General features: G+C 40.0%; 1 protein-coding gene across 9 annotated transcripts in view; it reads left to right on the top strand.

Annotated features, from left to right (window-relative positions):
* The window catches only part of Foxp1 (forkhead box P1), a 487,831-nt gene that overhangs the window by 342,530 nt on the left and 127,072 nt on the right, over positions 1-18,229 (top strand). The window lies entirely within an intron of this gene.

Below are 18,229 nucleotides of genomic sequence, written 5' to 3'. Positions count from 1 at the left end.
CCATCCTTCCCAGTCCCAGGTCATCACTGTCCTACTTTCAGGTTAACTGTGTTTTAGTTTACACAAATGAGAAGGAATATATGATACTTGTCTTTCTGTGTCTGACTTATTTCTCTTAACATAATGTCCTCCATTTCCACTGATTTTGCTCAGAATGATAGGATTTCATTCTTCCTTTTGGCTGAATCGTATTCCATTGTGTGTATACACCACATTTACTTATCCATTCCTCTGTTGATGGGCACCTAGGCTGCTTTCATATTCTACCTATTATGAATAGTGACACAGTAAATACAGATGTACAGGTGTCTCTGGTTTGCTGATTTGATTTCCTTTGGAAATATACCCAGGAGTGTATAGCTGGATCTGTTTTTAGTGTCTTGAGGAACCTCCTTAGTGGACTCCATAGTGGCTGAACTGGTTTAAATTTCCACCCACAGTGTATAGGAGTCTCTTTTCTGGACATGCTTTTAGCAGTTATATCTTGAGAAGCGGGGCAGGACAGAGGTACTGCTGATATCTTGCAGGTATAGGCCAGAGATGCTGCTGTTAACCCTACAATGTACAGGGCATTCCCAAAGAACACAGCTTCATTTAGTAACCTAAAATGTTAATAGTGTCAAGAACTCTTTAATGGGCACTTCTTGTTTCAGGCACATTGAGGCAAAGGTGTTAATGGAGTAGAGGAAGGAGTGATTTCATAAAAATCTAATTTGGAGTTTTGATTGGAGTAGAAAATTGCAATGAAAATTTCAAAGAAACTTGACTGAAGGTGTTTATACTCACATTCAAGATGGAGCACTTCGAACCGGGGATTTATTTAGCTTAGCGGTTCGGTGGCCTGCCTTGCAAGCACAAGGACCCGAGTTCAATCCCCGGTACAAAAAAAATTTTAAAAAAGGTGGAGCACCTATAGGGACTGGGTGGGTCAAAATCTCTTCACAGAGGGTGGAGAAGGGAGGGCAGGAACAAGGGGAAAAAAATGAGAACCAAGACGTGTCATGTAAAGGTACAAGATCCCAATAATGTATGTAACTGTACTGTATACCTAAAATGTACCAATAAACTCAATTTTTTTAAAAAAAATCTCTTCATAGCTGAAGGTAGCATCCCCCAAAGACCAGACTAGGGATGGGTTTCTCACACTGAATATTTTGGAACAGAATTTGTTCATGGTAATAAATGGGTAAAAGTTGGTGGCGATACATTTGACCAGAAAGCTAACCTAAATTCTAGCTGCATTGATCTTTCATAAGTCAGGATGATCTAATAGTAATTTCCAGATTATTCTGCAAGGATCAAACTGACCTTGGGCAACAAGTTGTACTTCTACATCTGCTTGGGAAAGCTATCTCACTCTAAGGAAAGTTCAGCACTGCAGTGACCCTTGATTGGAAAAGTTGGATGATGGGGGCATTGTTTATGGACAATTCCAAAACAAGTTGTTTGGTAAACCAGGGGCAGTGTGCATGCCTTCGAATGTGTGTGAGTGCAGGGGACATTTTTAATGGGGTACAGTGCCATGGAGGGCCCATGTCAGGTGCTGTAAGAAGTACTTTGTTGTGCAGATGTCTTAAGAACAGCTCTGGAGGATGAAATATGACTGTGTTGACCTTTCAGCTGTGAGCTTATTTGTCAGGATTCAAATAAGTTGAAAGGATCAAACTGAACAGTTTCCGTAGTCAGGCTGGGAATTGTGTTTCAGAGGTCAGCAGCGGAGGCCACATTGCAGATTCCATAACATAGCCAATTGTTGGTACATATTAAAGTGCTGGGGCATCTCCTGCAGACAGAGACGCAATTAAAATTCTAATTTATTAATGTATACAGGGAGTCAGCCCAGCCTGTCACTCAGTGATTCAAATGACTATCCATTCTTTTTGCCTCCCTCTTGAAGCTCTCACAGGCTAAAAAATACTATGAATTCTGTTGAATTGAACAGACCTCAAGTACATTGGAAAAATGACAATATATTATTGGGGGAAAATGTGACACATAGTAGAGCTTTGGTTAGAGATGAAAAAAAATACACACATACACAATCTGTCCGATCATACTGCTCTTCACTGTTGAATATCATTTGTGATTTTTTTATACTGGACTTATTTTTCCCCATACTTGCTTTTTTAAAAACATATGGCATTTCTAGGTAACTTCTTCTCCAAGATGAACGAAGTTCCTTTAGGGCTAAATATATGAAGTCAAGTTTCAGGGGATTTCCTTTTGAGGGCTCAGTTTTCCTTGCCTGTTATGGGATTTTAGCCACCAAGCAGAGGAACATATATATATGATACAGAGAGCGTCGCATTTCTTGGCAAGGACAATACTGAAGCCAGCCTAACACATTCTGCTGAGTGCTTCAGTCTGTAAAGAGTGGAGGAAGGAGGAGCAATCCTGAACCCCGATTTCATTAAGGAAAATGTCTTTAGTCCCTTCTTATCCCCTAGGTGGTGGAGTGGACAAGCAGAGAATTTAGACTTGCCTTAGAGTTTTTTTTTGTCGGGTGGGTGGGAGGGAAAAGGTTGGTTGCTGTGCATGTTTGTGTGCCTGTGTGAGTCTGGCGATTGCAGAATTTCTCCTTAGCTGCCTGGTAGGGTCATGCAAATTCAGTAAGCTTTATTAATTTGGCTGGCCTTTCACAAACAGAAAGGAGAAATTACTAACCTAGGCCGCATGGCATATTACCTCGTTATAAAAAAAGAGTGTATAACCCTGGTGATTCACAGAAGGAATAACCTTCACATTGAAATCTGTCTTCCATGCCTTGTACCTCACTGGGGCATCTCAGTTGGAGTGGCTCTAAAATGAAAGGGAGATCCTACAGCAATTCTGAACAGTGTTCATCTCTGATCTTCTTACCCTTTATAACTACACTGAGAAACCTATTTTAGTAAATTTCAGATCTTCTGCATAGAGGCAGGCTTGACAGGGAAGAAGGATTTGATCTGCTGATAGCTTGAGGAAAAAAAAAAAAGAAACCTAAATCCCCAAATATACTGTGCCTCATATTTTAAGCATATCTCACACTTCCCTGCTTTATGTTTGGCAGTGCTTTCCAGTTTCACAGGCTGATGATACAAACAAAAGAAAATGGAAAGTTAGAGGAGGCTCTAAGTGGTTACTCGATAGAGATCATGAACTGCACCAATTTTGACTAATTTCAGAGAGACGAGAGTAAATAGGAGAGGAATAATGCTATTTGCAGATACACGTACCAAACCAAATCTGAGCTGGGTGCATTCTTGGTGACATGGTAGCTCATTCATGAAGAAGGCACAAATCAGCTATAGATAGTGGTTTCTGAAGTTCTCGAAAAATATTCTACTGAGTAACTTAAGTTGCCTTCTTACTTAATCTATTAATTTGCTTTGCAGATTTTTTATAAATGATATTTTCAGAAATGGAAAAGATTTAATTAAAAGTAATTTGGTGAACATTTCAGAACGAATCCAGCATGCTGGGCATTTGTGCTGGTGGTGATAAATCCAAAATCATGTAGGATATAGACCTTGCCTTCAGGATGCTTATGAGTTGTAAAAGAATTAACAGGGTTTTGCCGGGGTAAAAAAATTACAGGTGGGTAAAAATAGTAGGCTCTTTTTTATAAATATTTATATACTTCTGAAGATTGCTTAAACAAGTGAAATAAATGCTTAATGGTGCAGGTGTGCTTATAAAGCCGAAAATGTGTAACTTTACTGGCTGAAGATTAATTTGTGAGTAGATGAGCAATTTTATTGATCAAACTTTGGAACTTTGACCACCGTTTCTGGGTAGTAATTCATTTTGGTTCTCTAAGCATTTTAGTTGTTGGCACAAGTATATAAACTGGAAGGAAATCAAATGACACATTTTCTCCTAAGAAAGTAAAAGTACATGTGTATTCTGGCAGCCTGAACATTAGGAAAGAAAGTGAACCTTGTGTGTTGCTTACAGTGGAAAGCTGACCACAGTTTCAGGCTGCCGTCTATAAAGAATTTGAATTTGAAGCCAGTCATCTGATCATTTTTCCTCCTGCCTGTCCCCTTCCTTCCAAGGTTAGGCCATGTGCAAGCGCCTGGTTCAGGAGGCCATTTCACTGGGAGGACCTGTGGTGAAACCCACGGGAAGATCAACCTTATAGTCTATTTGGAAGCTAGGATTATAATGATGACTCCTGCTTTAAGTGGAGGAGGTTAAAATACAAAATTCAGCAGGTGTTTTTTAGAGTTTTTATTTGCAGTTATATAAAACGTGCTTTAGGCAGCATTTTTTTGCATTGCATTAATGCCACATATAATCTTAGTATCCCATATCATTTCCACATTATTCACTAAGAAATAAATTGCTAAGAGGAAACCTTTAAAAGAAACTACAATTTTATATTACAGATAGTGAAATTGAATGGTTTCGAAATACTGACCCTTCCCAGAAAAAAACAGGGGTAGCAATCTTATTTGCAGACAAAGTAAATTTCAAACCAAAACTGAATCTAGTACTATTGATGTAGGACAGTACTGTATCATACCTCAATGAATGTAAAATATGTAGTACCTGCTTTATGATACATAGTGGGGACCATGCTGTATCAGAGCTACATTTAATGATATTACTCTAGAATGTTCTCTTTCCAGATGATGATTACGAGGCTAATAGAAAAAATGGTGCCAGGTACCACAACAGCAACAGAACTTTGCTGTTGTCTGGATATTATTCTTTTCTTTGTTTTTTTTTTTAATGGAATGTGCTGAATGTCTATAATTTTGTTTAGATGACTGCAGAGCCTGGAAAAGCTGTTGCTGCTATTGATGCATAACATACTATTATTAGTCTATAGATATATATATACACACACACACACATATTATATAAATTGAATTTTGGGAAACTTTAACGATGCTGCCAACTTTGGAAAAAGTTATCCCAATTTACTGTGTTGACTTGGCATTGTACAGAAATGGACAACCATATTGGTCTAGAAATGTTAATTTATTTTTATTTTTTTTCCATGTGTACAGGGGTAACACATCGTACTAAATATGTAAGGTCATATCTACGTGGGTTTGATTACAGAAACTAATAAAGTATTCTCTAAATAATGAAAAAAAGAATAAGATAAGACTATAAGAGCGAGAAGCAATTTAAATATGTTCAGGGACCATTTTCATCTCCAGAATTAAGGATTATTTTAATGTTACATCATTGCCTTTTCTCTTTTACTTTCCTTTTTAGTTTTATTTTAGGATTCCCTATTTTTAATGTTCATACAGAGATTTCTTTAACTGAAATACCGAATAGTTTCTTTGGTGTGAAAAACTACAATAGTACACAGGATCCTAATGAGATAATTAATAATGTGAAATAGGAAGTAAAGGGCTAAAGGCGTAGGGAAAGCGGGAAGGGTCGGGGAAAGGTAATAAGGGAAAAGAAAAAAATATGAGAAACTGAAAAAATGGAAATAAAGTGTTTGTAAATGGGGAGGGGAGGAGGGGGTGAAGGGAGGGCAGGGACAAGGGGAAAAATGAGAATCAAGACCTATTATGTAAAGGTACAGAATCCCAATGATGAATGTAATTGTATTGTATACCTAGATTGTACCAATAACCTTAATAAAAAGAAAAAAAAAAAGAAATACTGACCCTTAAAAAATACCACTATGTATGGAATTAGTAAGGTAGGTAATTCGGGTAAGGGAGACAAAAATATTTTCTAAAAATATGTAGAGTTAACATTGTCTATAGTTGGCACCCCTGCCATTTAAAAATGGCTAAAGTTGAAATTTTTAATCCTATTTAAGATGTAGTTATCATATGACTTTAGAGAATCCTCAAACCCTAAAAATAAAAAACAGTTGATAAGGAGCAATAAGACAGAAATGATGCTTTAAAAATGGTTATTAGGTATTTCAGATCACATACACCATTAAAAATTAGAAAAACAGTGACCTCTCTTCCCAGAAAATTGCTCATCTCTGCAGAATTTCATACCCATTTTTAAGCATTTCGGGAACCTCGTGAAGTCCATTGTAGAGACGAGATTCATACTACTGGTTTAAGGCGTTCCCCCCGCAATCTAATAATATACTTTGTTCTTGCCTCCAAAATGCTGCAGTGAATTGTGATATATTAGCCTTTTTTTTTCTTTTTTGGCGGTATTGGGGATTGAACCCCAGGCCTTTGCACTGAGCTACTTCCCTAGTTCTCTTGAGTGTATGTATGTATGTATGTATGTATGTATGTATGTATATATATATATATATATATATATATTTCTTTAAATTTTGAGACAGTGTCTCACTGAGTTGCTCAAAGTGGGCTCAAACTTAGGATTTTCCTGACTCAGTCTGCCAGCATGCTGAGATTACAGGTGTGTGCACCACACTCAGCTGAGTTAGTGTGCTTTCGATATTTCAACTTCAAACATATATAGCCTGTATCTCAGTCAGGCCAGGATAACCTCAGTCCATGTCTGGGTGTGTTTACTAATAATTTCCACTTCCAGAAGTATCACAGTTTGGACATTTCATTAACAGTCACCTTACTTACCTATAACCAAGCATTAAAATGCAAATCTGGTGCTGATACTTTATACGTTATTATGTCTGTGTTACCACATGTGAAATATGGTAAACAGTGAATCCTGAGTTGTTACTTGACATGGACTAGCCCCATAAGTATTCTATGGAGCAAGCAGTATCCTTAAGCCATTTTATGGAAGAGGAAAATTTAGGTGAAGTGTCCTGCCGCAGAGCTTGCTGGCTGTGCCAGCACTGGGATGCGAAGCTGGCTTGTAGAACCACAGATCGCCTTTGTGCTACCGCGAAGTTAATTATTGCCTCGCCTCTGTGTGTATTTACTCAGCACCTACTGAGTGTCATAGTTTCCATAAATAAGCAAATTATGTTTTCCAAATTATAAACAAAAACAAAGCCAAACCAACAAAATCCAACTCCATTGTAAATATCTGGATTTCCATCAGGGAGATTCAGACCTGCATAATTATTTTAATTGTAGCCATGTGTGGGTGTCTTTTTGCTTGTAGATCCCTGTATATTGTGTGTGTGTGTGTGTGTGTGTGTGTGTGTGTGTGTGTGTGGTGTAGCAGTGAGTGAGCAACAGCAAAGTTATTTCTTATTCTCAAGACAGAAGCGCTCTTAGGAGTCCCCATGTGTCGAAACATGGAAGAGTATGTTATAATCATTGTTGGGGCTGGGAGGTGGAGAGGGACAAGGGGAGAAAACATACTTGACTGGTCAAAAATGTGTAAATTGCTGACAAAATGACACATGTAATTAAGAGTGCTCCTACCATTTTACCTTGTGGTTTACACCTCCAGTGTTGAAAAAGAGAGTGACTCCCACCTCGCTAATTACCATTATCACCGAAATGCTAGGGTTGCAGTCATTAGTTCCATGTGCATTTAATTAGAGGAAGGCTGAAATTGGATTTAACTTATTACTTTTTCATGGATCACTTTCTTGTCATCACTTCAAATTGGATTGCAGCCCCAGGTAACTAATTATGAGAGCCACAGGATCAAGAGTGAAAAAAAAGGTAATTAGGAATAACACTGTTGGACCCTCGCTGGTCGTCCACTTGTGCTTCAGGAAAGAAAAGAAAAAAAAAATAGAAAAGAAAAAACTGGAGCCACATTTGTGGTATTACAGATGAGAGAGTTGGAGCTACGTCAGGTTGCTAGGCATCATGGGAGTGTCACCACCCATCGTAGCTTCTGTAATACACAGCTGAGTTGAAGATGTCGCCTCACCGTGGTTCCACAATCAGCTGCTTAATACCTAGATTAAACTCGTAAAAGCAACAGATTGGTGGTAGGTATGTGGCATCTCAACAACTGTGTCGTCTGGGGGCCTCCCATATATGATTACAACAAAGCTGTCAAGATGCCTCCGTGCCAAAGTACAGAATATTTTAAGTACAGGGAGTTAGAATTTAATGAACGTATTAATGTTCCAGAAACATCATTCATATCTGACAGGAAGACATATCAGTCAGCACAACAGTAAGGTTTAGGGTTTATAAATCGAGAATCGCTGTCAAAGTTTCCAGTGTCCTGTGATACTCAGGCCATTTACTTTATTTTTGTTTGCCCCCCAACACACACACACACACACACACACACACACACACATCCACACACACACACACACACACACACACACACACACACACACACACACACACCCCAACTGTTATAGAGGCTTCCTGACGTTCTGTTTCTCCTTCCACCCTCATTGAAAATACTTTAAAATAAATGATATTGTTTCCATGTGTAGAGCAGAACTCAGAACTGCAAGCAGTCAATTTTATTGACATCGTCTGAAAAATGTTGATGACAGTTCGAGGATGTGAAAGGATTGGATTTTTAAAGTCCTCAGTGCAGTGTGGCAAAAAAAAGAGTAATATACTCTTATTACTCAAAGGTCTGAAATTTAGACTCTCCTAAGAATGGATTCTTCTTAAAGAAAGGTTGTGACATTATAGTGAGAAGACATCATCTCAAGCCTGTGGATTGCCTTCCAGAGAGAAAGGCTTTTTTCTTCTTTCTTCTAGAACTGAAGACTGAACCAGGACCTAAGCACTGAGGGTCCAGCCCTTTATAAAATTTTCATCTGAGACAGCCTATTGTTAAGTTTCTGTGGCCCAGGCTCAAGCCTGTGATTCTCCTGCCTCAGCCTCCCAGAGTTCTAGGATCACAGGCATGCACTACCACTCTCAGCTGAAAAAGGCTTATTGGTTTCCCAAAGAAATGAATCACCAAGCAAAGATGGCTAGAGTTTTATTAAGTTGTTTAAAATTGGTTTTAATGTTCTGTTAATGTAAGCAAATAATCCTGCCCCAGTGTTGGGAGACTTTCTGACCCGAGTGCCCACGGCCTTCTCGTTGTCCTACAGTGAGACGGGAGGGTATTCCAGGATGAGCCCACCCTGTATTCATACTCTCAAAGTGAGAAAATACCATTCCTGGAATTATGAGTCTTTCCTGTGTGAACTTTCTACACAAAATCTCAAGAACCAAAATAGTAATCATCAAGTCTAATGCAGAAAATTAAGGCCTTTTTTTTTCTTTCGGAACATCTTAAGTTGATTTAGGATTTTGTACACAATATTCGTCTGTGGTTGAAAGGGGGCACACGGAGGTCAAGTGATGTAGTGTTTTCCATTTTTCCATATGAGGCTCACAGTGTGCGATAAAAGCAAACTCCTCTATTTTCTAAGTCTGCAAGAATTTCTGATGAAGTGCAGGGGGCACTTTCCCTGTCAGTTTGAGTAGCCGGCATTTGTGAACTACTGTTTTTTCTCCCATCTTGTGTGTCTTTACTTCCCTGCCCTACCTCCCTGTAAACCATGGCACTTTTCTGACACATGCCCAGCGAAGTCCTCCAGTCTGACACTCATTAGCACACAGCATTGGACCCTTTCCAGTGCTTAGAAATTTTCCTCCAGCCTAGAGTAGCAGCATTTGGTGCATGGACCAGAAGTGGCAATGGGGAAGTTGAGTACCTCTGGCACCCTGCCTCGTCAGGAAAGCCAGCTCACCACTGGACACTGGGAGACCCAGTCTTGCACATGGGATGAGCTCAGAAAGTTGAGAGAAATACACTTCTGAAACTGCAAGGTGAATACCTTTTTCCCCGTCCCGAGTTTGGGGGTTGAGTTAGAGGTATTTGTCCACGTCAGCTGCCCAGCCATTAAAGCTAGCCGTTAGACAAATAGGCTGTCCCCCACTTTCTACAAGATTTTTCACTCTGGAGGCTATTGGGCTGTAATTCATTTACTCACACATAGGCACTTACTCATTCAAACTTGCTCCATAAAACTTTGCTGGATTGTGAGGATATGACCAAGAGTCAGCCCCTGCTCTCACTTTAGAAAAATTACCTTGTGGGTCAAGCTAGTGTAAGCCACATTTCGAACAGGTACCTGAGTCACAAAACGATAACAGTAATATGATGAAATGGTGAACGCATGTGTAGTGCCTTCCAGGAGCCAAATACTGTGTGATAGCCAGCTTGACCCACGAGGTTTTACTACGGTTCCATTTTATAGGTGAGCAAAGTGTAGCATAGAGAGGATAACTTGCTCAAGGCCACGCAGTGCTAAGTGACAGAGCTGGGTTCCAGCCCACTGCCTGGCTCAAGAATCTCTCTTCTTAATCCTTTGCCCTCTGCTCTTCTCACTGAGCTTTTGCCCAGCAGATAGACGATGAAAGGAACAAAATCAAAGTTGCTGATGCTGAATGCTTGTCACTACCCACCAGAGAACACTGTCTCCTAATTTAGACATATGTGTATGGGCATATATGAAAAATAGTGCTTATAATTGAAATATGCACTTTCTAAAGGGAAATGACGCTTGGGAAAGAGAAGAAAGACGGGTATTACTCAAAGCCAGCAGACAACTCTGCAAGTAATTGTCTAAAGGCAGCCGTTGAAATTGAGAAGCAGTTTGGAAAATGTACAGTTTGGGAAATTCATGTTTCGATGTAATTACGGTAGTTGTGAGCTGATGTCATGCCTAGTAACTGTTTTTGTATTGCTTGGGCCTTTGTTACTGAGCTGTGATATCATGAGCAAACTATTATAAACATAGCATGGATATAGCATGCTTGTGTAACAAAAGATCGGGAACTTTTATTAAGTTTGTTTTCCTTGTCATATTGTAAAAATTTATTATGTGTACTGTGTATATTAGAAACAGATTTGGGTAATTCTGTCTAAATGAAGTCATCCCGGCTATTTCCAGACTGTCTGTTTTTGGTTGTGAATAATTTTCATACATCAGATGGTTGTCATATTTAGTCGCTCTCAAAATTTTAAAGAGAACATATCCCATTTTGAACTTTTGGTGGACTTCAACCGCCTTGCTGTTGGGATTGTTTGAGTTTGAAATTATGGCCGTGTAAATTACGGAGACTGAATACTCATCATTTCTGAAGAGTCTAGGGTCGCTGCCTTCTAGTCATAACTTCTCCCTCCTTCATCCAAAGAACAGATTTTTAACTACTTAAGTAGGAGAACTTGAAGCTGCCAGTTCACAATTGGGCAGAGAGTGCCAGCCCTTGTCCATTTTTGTTACGTCCCAAGGAATTACTTTGGTAAACATTCAGGGAGACAGAGCTTAGCATTTATCAATGTTCATGGTAAATGTGGATTTCCAGTGGGGAGTTCAAAACTTCTGCATGACCCCTTCCTTCCCAGCTACTCCCCTCCTACTCCCCTCCTACTCCCCTCCTACTCCTTTGGCTGCCAGGCAATTAGAGCTGGAATATTCTACTGGCTGCTTCAACTTGTTTTGTTTTGTTGTTTTGTTTTGTTTGAAACCAGACACTTTCTCTGCTAACCTTCTCAGACTCTGGCTTTTGTCTTCATCTTTTTCCTGATTCTTTTTAAGGGATTCAGTTCAGAGCTTTGAGTCGGCTAGGCAGGCACTCTACCACTGAGCTACATTCTCTGTTCCAACTTTCCTGTGTTTTATTGTCAGATCACTTCTTGGCCTTTTGGTTAAGATCAAGTGCTGTATTTTATTGTTAGTAAATTCGGCGGCTATGTCTCCATCCTTACTTAACTTCAACCTTTCTGACCTCCCAGGACCATATATGTTGCTTTGGCTGTTTTCTTCGTGGGAATTGTTGTCTTTTAAACTTTAGATCAGTATTCCCTGGCCTCCAAGCCTTTCTCATCCTGATTCCCTGTTCTCTTATGGAGTTCAAGTTCATCCTTTTTCCTAAGTTCAGTTCCTTTGATCCCTCTAATAGTGGATTGTGCTCTTTGTCACTTGTGCACCATGACCCCAAGCCTGTTTGTAGTCCTCTTCGCTGCTCACCCGTGGCTCCCTCATATTAGCGCAGTTTTACTTTCATCACATCAAGTTCAGTGTCTCTTATCCAAGGGATCACTTTTATCCCCGGCCTTTGTTAGTAGTAGGGCATTGAAGTCATCACTGACGCATTGATTTCATTCATCGTCACTGTGTTCATCTGCCTTTTCTTCCCACTAGAATCCCCCATCTCTTCTTTTCTCTTTTTCCTGCTGCAGGTGTATGGTAGAGTTCGCATCTCAGGTACCACCACATGCCTGGGTCTTGGGGAAGACTTGCCATTCTCCAGCCCCTTCTTCACTCAGAACCTTTGTGTTTGTTTTGTTTGTTTGTTTGACAGGTTCTTACTGTGTCACTGAGTTGCCCAGTCTAGGCTGCAACTTGCAGTCCTCCTGCTTCAACCTCCCAGAGTACAGATATGCTCAGCGCGCACCACTCACCCAGCTCCCCTGTGTGATCTTTACATTTCTTAGTTTGTTTGTTTATTTGTTTGTTTGTTTGTTTGTTTGTTTGAGACAGGGTCTCACTATGTAGTTGAGACTGACCTAGGACTCACTATGTAGCCCAGGGTGGTCTCAAACTCACTCGAACACAGTGATCCTCCTGCCTCAGCCTCCCTAGTGCTGAGATTATAGGCATGCACCACCATTCCTGGCCCCCACTGTCTGATCTTTATGCTTTTCTTACATCTGATGTACTTACTGCTCTCAGCCTTTCCATAGTACATCAGTGATATGCTTTTCAGAGCATCCACGATCTGCTCTCACCTGCCCCATCAAGCACAAACTCTGCTCCCTTCGTCGGGTTTCTAGCTTTGTTTAAGTAGTGTCCCAAGGGGAAAGGTATAGACCTTTTACTGGAGAGTATAAGGGTGAGTCAGAAATTCTAAATCATCATGATTGACTTTCTTAAGGAGGTAGAATACACATAGTCCCTTTGAGAACACTTGAGGGTCCCAGAAATCCAGAACTGCTAACGTTGCCTGCTCTGTTAACTGCTGTTGAGAATGAAGACTCTTGAGGATTAAATTGTGTTTGAGTTTCATTCCAAAAGAGTATCTGTCAGCTTTCTTCAGAAAGAGTCAAAAAGCCACATGATGTGAAGTGTTTTCTGTTTCTCTTATCTGCTGTGTTATACTATACTTCTTTTGCATTGGTGTCTGTCTGTTCCTGCTGCCCGGTGGGTTCCTTCTGATTTCCCCAGCCTCCAGGACCCACAGGCTAGATCTAATGAAACTGCTTTTAATAAAATAGCAGTGAAATTATGTCTAGCATGTTCTGTATTTGATAGTGAAAAAAAGAATTGTTATTTTTTCTAGAAACAAAATTAGTAAAAGTCCAAAGCATGTAGAATCATCCAGAGCAGAGAGGTTGTGTTGTGCCTGCCAGCTTTGGCCTGGGTATGAAGGGGCTTTGCCTAGAGTAGCATTTAGATGATTGGGGATCTGGGCTCCAGGTGGACTCCCAGAAGTTCCAAGGTTGATGAGTCATACCTGTTGTGACCACCAGGGTTAGTAGGGGTGGTATAAGTACCTCCTATTTGCCAGGCTCAGCACAGACTTAATCTGACAATGAGCTATGCTGATCTTATATCAGAGTAGGAAGTACTTTTTTCTGGAAAGCCTGATAACTGTGATAACTATTGAAATACTGCCCAAAATTAAATGTGTTTTGTGTTTTCCCTGATAGACATCCTTATGGGAGACTGAGCAAATGGCATTCTTACCCTCGCACTGTATTTCTTCCTGATCAGATCTGAGGTGTTATTTGTCCTTTAAAGCCATAGGACTGTTTGAACTGGGCCACCGTAGAAGCTAAGCGGGATAGTTGGGGATGGGGTGGGGAATATTTTGGCAGAAGAGGCAGTGTCATGTTGGGTTAATTACACGGCCTGCATGGTCACACTCAGATTTATGTGCTAGTACTATGCTTACTCCTGTGTGACTTCAGAAAAGTAATTTAACGTCTCTGTACGCCCATTTTATTATTTGGTGCATCTAGCTAGGCGGCTGCCAAGCTTAAATGATGAAGGCCTGATACGTGTTTGCACAGTGCCTGAGACATAGTAAATTCTCAGTAAAGATAGCTCTTCTCATAATTGTGTAAGAAACAGTTTTAAAGGAAAAATGATTGCACATTAGAGTACAAATTCATTTGATACTAGTCACTATTCAGATGTATCTTTTAGCGGTGTCACGGGGACTGTTTTGCTTTGCAATCAGCAACTTGTGGGCAAGAAGATTTGTTGGAAGATACGTAGGCTGCTCATCTGTTAAATGGGGTGATTACAGTATCCCATCATAGTAGTGTTAAGGAGATTCTCTTAGTTAACGGAGACAAACAGCTTGGAAAAGCATGTCGCAGGCGCTCGATAATGGTTAGGTGTCATCCCTGCTTCAGCTGTTTCCAGTATTACAGTGATGGACGGTATCTTCCTCATTGTGCCGTTTTAGGAATGAATGAGGGTCATGCTATTCTGCAAAGTCTGTCTTGGCATCCCTTTTGTTTTTGTCTTCTCAGGGTTCCATATGAATTAGTGCTAGGCCCCCTTACCAGGCAAGGAACTAGACCCTAATTTGAAATCTGGAAGCCCCGGCATTTTGCATCATGTCTGTCACGAAGCAGGCAATCTGCAGATATTTCTTTCACAAATAAATTGCCAAGTGAGTGACAAATTAACGAGTGAATCTGTGTGAAATGAATTAATGAACGAGTGAGTTAAATATGTAAGCCTCAAAAAGAAGGCGACCTGAGATGGCTTTGGTTGAAGAGGCTGCAGACTGGTCTTAGGTTCATAAACTGGTGGGAACATTTTGGGACCATAAACACAGCATTAAAACTCTCTGATGTCAGGCCTGTCTAAATTTTTTATCGAGTGGATGAAATGAATATTGCCAGGTATGGAGCAGAAATCACCGAACCCCTGCAGTGTGATTAGACTGCCCTAATGCCCTCTGCTTGCCTCTGTACATCCACTGATCTGTTTAAGGTATAATATTAATGACATAGAACTTTAATTCATAAGTGTAGAAAATTAAAGGAGACTAAAGGCAAAATACAGTGTTGTATTTGGGGTCAAGATTTAGTTTAATGAAGCATAGCAAAGATGGAATAGATTATTACATATACTTGGAGGGAGGATGGGAAATACACTTCAACCTCTCATTTTGAAGGGAACTGGTTTACTTGATTATTTGCAACAGTATCACACTCAGGAAAATCTAAGGCAAATGAAAGCAAAACAGAATTTAATTGAGCTATTATTTTGCAGACTTTGGCTTGGTTTCAGGCAGTCTAATCAAATTGTGCTTTGCTCAAATAACTAATGTTAAATGCAGCCTACCAACAGATGTTTAAAGAGTCTAATTGGAAAATCTACATCCTGGATTTAGTCTGTCTCGCTAGAAAAAAATAGCTTCAAATTTATATTTTTGAAGAAGACACTCAGTGACAAGCATTTGTAGAAAATACTAAGTTTTCTTTAGGAATGCTCAGTGCTCAGGGGGAGTTGTCTTGAATAGTCAAAGGTGGCACTCTAGAAATTAGACTTCTTGGAACTTTTCCAGTGTGGTACCATGTAGAGCTCTATGGAGAAATCTCCTTTATCATGTTACGTCACCCGAGTCCTGTTGCAACCCCTGGATCATGTCAGGGCCCCATGTGCTGTGATTTATAATGAGCCCTTGCAAGTCATGCAAGGCACATGATGATTGATGACATTTAAAGGTGCTGTCAAGGTGGCTAGGTAATGGAGCTGACCTTGCTGCTGCGTCGTCTCAGTTTCAAGTTTGTACTTATCAACTGTTTCACCTGCCATATTTGCTTGGAATGTTTCATGATATCCATAAAAGCAGTTTGGTTTGAGAGTAACTTTTTTCTTCCTTTAGCCCAGGAGTCAGCAGACTTTCTCTGTAAAGGGCCAAATAGTGAATATTTTTGGCTGTATGGGCCACATCATCTCTATGGCAACTACTCACTCTGCTGTTGTCATGTAAAAGCAGACATAGACAATACATAAATGAGTGAGCATGGCTGTATTCCAATAAAGATTCATTTGTGGACCTGCAGTTAGAATTTCATGTCATTTTCACATGCCATGAAATAACCTTTTCTTTTTTTCAGCTATTTCAAACTACGAAAACAAGGACCAATACCAGCACAGGTGGCGGGCTAGATTTGGGCTATCATTTGCTGCCCTTTGCTTTAGATGACTGGATGTATTCAGGCAGTCTATTTATTAAAATAAGACGCTTGAGTGACAGGCTAGGAAGGATCAAAACAAAGTCCTTGTTCACCAAGTCATGGGCTTTGTCTCTTGGAGGGGAGAAGCATCTTGTCATCATTTCCACAGAGGCCAGCCAGCTCTCTCCTTTCAGTGCTCTCCATCTAAAATCTGTCTGCACCTGGAGGTAGGCACAGTGGTGGTTAGGGTTCACTCTTTGCATCTTTTGAGCATCTAGTAGCCCATACCATGTACTGTATGAATTTGAGGATGTCGTCATTTTATGACATCTTACTCCCATCTGTCAGCGTTATCTTCATACCTAATTTTACCACCTGAAAACCTTATGCCTGCTAGGAGAATATCTCACGAGTTACCCAAACCAACCATGTCTGAGATGTGCATGACTCTGCCCTGTGTCCATGATGTCATGATGCTGCTTCTGTCTGGAGTCTTCCTGCAGTCCCCACTCATGTGCTTCTGTGATTTCTCCCCATTGTTTGCATTTTGAACCCATGCATGTCTGATTTCGGCAAAATGATTTACCTCTGTAAGTCTCAGTTTCATATCTGCTAATGGATAGTCAGTGGTGCTAAGGCCTGTGAAGTACATCAGAATTAATATAATTATTATCATCATCAAGATCAGAGATCAGAGGTTTTCAAAATCACAGGCAGGTTCTCGAATTTGATCTACTGCATGAGATGAACCCCAGCACAGTTATGTTGAAAACCCTTCCTGAGTGCTTTTTATGCGCACCCATGGTTGAAGACCCTTATGGCCAGATTCCTTTCTGACTTCTAATCTCAATGTCTGCTTCATTCTATTTTCTCTGCATTTCTTCATTCTGGAGTCACCTTCTAGGGTAGTAGAAATGTGCTCGGTATCCTTATCTCACCAATGTGAACCATTTGTGGTTCTCAGAAGATACAGTTTTAGTGAATCCCAGGTCAGGAGTCTTGGTTTTTGCCCTTAGATGATTGTTATCTGGAATGTGCCCATGGACAGGAAGTTGTATGCACTGTCAGAGTGTCAGGGATCTGACCTGTTCATAAAATCTACCTGGGAAGACAAAAGAATAGTCTAATTGGTGTCAGGCTTTGAAATGTGCAGCTTGTTTCCTTCTCTCTGCTTTGGAATGGACCTTTAAACCGCATTTTTATGATATGTGACTATTTTTACATTATTTCTAGACCAGTCCCAAATACACACACTCTTAAGTCTTACAAGATTGTTAGCGTGATTTCCTACCTAAGTCCTTTGGATACCTTTCAGGTAAGTGTTGAAGTTGGCCCATGGTCAGTGTGTCACACCTGTTTGCTAGGAGTTGGGCCATACCTCTTTCAGGTACATGAGCATTATTTACAATATAGATTCTATGTTAATCTAGGATCTTTCTTCTGTCAATGTTTCATAAACAAATACCTGAAATAAATACCTGTTCTGCTTATTTTCCAAAATACAGAAATAAAAATACAAGTAGTGTAGAACCAGAAAACAGATTGGCCCTCTTACCTCTTTACTTGTCATTACTTACCATGTTAGCATATGGCAGACTGTTTTTCTTAACAGAAGCCTCTTCAATCCATAACTTTGGCATTTTTGACAATTAATTGATGAAGTCAAAACCACCCTACGGCATTGTGGTTGGTCCATGAGGTCCCTGTAGCATTCAGGGAGGCTCTTCTTTTAAGGAACATGAGCTATATGAGGTTGAATATTCACCCTCTATCAGCAAGTAGCCAATTTTTTTTATCACAATTTTGCAATTGGTGTTCTACAAGAGAGAGATTATATTTTTTGACTTATGAACAGCAGGTCAGACATTTCAAAGAAACTTTAGAGAACAGTAATTTTGAAAATATACACAGATGAATTTGAAAATAAATATTTCACTGCCTGCACAGCTCTATTTAGAATACTGGCTTTGGAAATATATCTTAGGAGCCTCACCATTTTGCACTACACAGCGTCATTTCATGCACAATATATTAATGCTTAATTGAAGATAATGTAACTACAGATCAAAGGCATAATTAACGGGGCTTGCAGAAACTCTTATGTAGATCAGGATTTTGACTAATAGAAGTCTGGACAAAACTAGTTTATAAAAGGATCTTGAGACCAGCTGAGACTTCCCGTCTGCTCAGCTGATGGTAGTAGCAGCCCGGAACCCCTACCAGGGTGGATAGA

This window comes from Fukomys damarensis, unplaced genomic scaffold, assembly GCF_012274545.1.
Source record: "Fukomys damarensis isolate Sample0158 unplaced genomic scaffold, DMR_v1.0_HiC HiC_scaffold_28, whole genome shotgun sequence".
Classification (NCBI taxonomy): domain Eukaryota; kingdom Metazoa; phylum Chordata; class Mammalia; order Rodentia; family Bathyergidae; genus Fukomys; species Fukomys damarensis.
The sequence above is the reverse complement of the archived record's forward strand: the minus strand, read 5'-3'. Positions and strand labels throughout refer to the sequence as shown.